Below are 2,634 nucleotides of genomic sequence, written 5' to 3' on the forward strand. Positions count from 1 at the left end.
TCGTTGTCTCTGAAGATATAGACAAGTTCAAATGATAAGGAGATATAATGCTATATATACTATATAAAATGACACAGCAATTATATGGTGTACCCAGTAAAAATTCTTGTTTCATAGCTCTGTAAAACTCCCTCTGTGGTTAGGTGGTTTTGAGATTATCCATCAAGACTTTCACATTCAAAAGCAGTGTGTCTGGGCTTCCCTGGTGGGGCAGTGGTTGAGAGTCCGCCTGCCGATTCAGGGGACACGGGTTCGTGCCCCGGTCTGGGAAGATCCCATGTGCCGCGGAGCGGCTGGGCCCGTGAGCCATGGCCGCTGAGCCTGCGCGTCCAGAGCCTGTGCTCCGCAACGGGAGAGAAGGAAATGTTTTATATCTGAGATGCCCAATATGGTAGCCACAAGTCATATGTGGCTACTGAGAACTTGAAGTGTGGCTAACATGATTGAAGAACTGAATTTTTAAATTTTAATTCAATTGAAATTTAAGCAGCCACATGTGGCTAGTGGCCACTGTATTGGGCAGCAGAGTTCTAAAATGTCCTAAGCTTTTCAGTGTTCGGCTGTCATCTTTTTCAAACAGAAAATTAGGAAACAATCAGCTGCTAAAGTAGGTCAGTCTATTTTCCATCTCTAAAGAAGTTCTGTCTCACAGTATACATGTTCTCTATCTCTATATCGATGGAAAGTAGTTCCACCGTGGTGTAACACGACTCAGAAAACTTTACACCTGTGGTATCTTTCATCAGGGAAGTTCTCATGCAAATAGAAAGCGTTAATATTACCATAGGTTTTAAAATATTAAAGTTTTCTCTGGAAAAAAATTAAGCCAATAATGTGACACACTTTATTCTTCACAGGAATAATTTTCAGGCTCTGACACTAGTGAGTTGACAGTCTCACTCCAGGGCTGTCATCTAGGACGAGGAACTCCAAGGAAGGTATATGAGCGTATCTACTTCTGTCGTGGCTGCCCAGCCATGGCTTGAACTGCTGAAACCCAGTCCTGCCCCAGAACACTGTAGTCCACACAAACCAGAAAAACAAGGTCATCGGGAGGTTTGCTCGTCTTTGAATTCAGTCATTCATCTAACAAACATTTCAGAAGTCCCTACGACATGCCAAGCATCGAGCTAGATACAAAAAATATAAAGTTGAATGATACATAGTGTCTGCCCTTCAGGATTTATGTTGGTAGGAAAGACCATAAATAGACCATGATCCAACCTGGTAAGTGCATGATGAGTTCAGAGAATAACAGGATTCTGTGGAAGAGGACCTAACCTATCATCAGAGAGTCAGGCAGGGAAGGCTTCCTGGAGGAGGTGGCAACTGAGGGGAGTCCTCAGAAGAAGGAGGTAGTAAGGCAAAAGCAGGGAAGGGAGCATTCCAAGTAGTGTGGATAATAAACGTGAGAAAGAGCCTAAACAGCATGGCATGCGTAGGAAACGGAGCAGGATATTTTTGCTCGTGAATAGAGCTGGAGTCAGGGAGTGGGGAGAAATAAGCTAAAAGGCCACCAAAGGCCATGAGACACCAGGGATACCATGTTAAGGAGCTTGGCCTTTGATTTACACGTAACGGGAGTCACCAGAGGGCTTTAACCAGGGGAGAGGTCCTGTTAAACAGAGAGGCCACCTGGTAGCAGACTGGACTTGCAGGAACAAAAAGAAAGCAGGAGACTGTGACCTCATCTTGGGGAGCAATAATGAGGACCTGCATGGAGGCAGTGGTAGTCAGAATCAAGAGAAGAAGAAACTCAGAAATTTCCAGGACTAGGAAATAAATGGTAATCAGAAATCAGACACACTGGGAGACTGGTTGGAATATAGGAGCTAAAGAACGCAGGTATTAAGGATGACTCGATGGATGAGGGTAACTAAAAGAGAATACCACCAGTAGAAGCAAACACGTATTGCCCTCTTATTCTGAACCAGGCACCATATGGATATATTAGGGTCTACTTCCTAAGAACCTTCTGAGATAGGTACTATTTCTATCCCCATTTTAAAAAGGAAGACTCTGAGTTTCGGGAATTAAATGATACATTCAAGATCAAATATCAGTGAGTGTCAGAATCCAGATCTGTCTGATTCCAAAGCACCAACCTTCACCACCATGCAATATAGTCTCTGAAGATGGGAGAAAGGGGAGACTTCGGAGGAAAGGTGGTGCGTTCAGCCCCCATGCAATTAAGGAGCTTTTCAGATGTACATGTGATGACCAGCAGATGCTGCACACCAGGCTGCAGTGTAAGGCAGAGAACTGGGGGGTCACGGCACATCGATGGTGATGAAGACTCAGGGAGTGGATGAAGCCCTGAAGCCAGAGTATGTGAGAAGAGACGAGCATTACTCCAGAACTGAACTTCAACAGCAAGGGCTGAGTAAAGGAGGGCAATTGCACAAAGGAGATAGAAGACAGAAAAGCAGCAGGAAAACCAGAGGCATGGACCATCCCTTCTAGAAGCCAAGGACCCTTAACGAGAAGAGAGTGGATAAGCTGCATCAGACACAACAAGGATGTCCAGAGCAATAAGGACTACAGCACGTCCACTGGATTTGACAAATATATATTAGTAAGTACAAGAAGTGCAAACATAGGAAATGCTGAGAGCATTTCATAGCCAAAGGGAAA

This window comes from Lipotes vexillifer, unplaced genomic scaffold (assembly GCF_000442215.2).
Source record: "Lipotes vexillifer unplaced genomic scaffold, Lipotes_vexillifer_v1.1 scaffold1188, whole genome shotgun sequence".
In the NCBI taxonomy this organism is placed as follows: domain Eukaryota; kingdom Metazoa; phylum Chordata; class Mammalia; order Artiodactyla; family Lipotidae; genus Lipotes; species Lipotes vexillifer.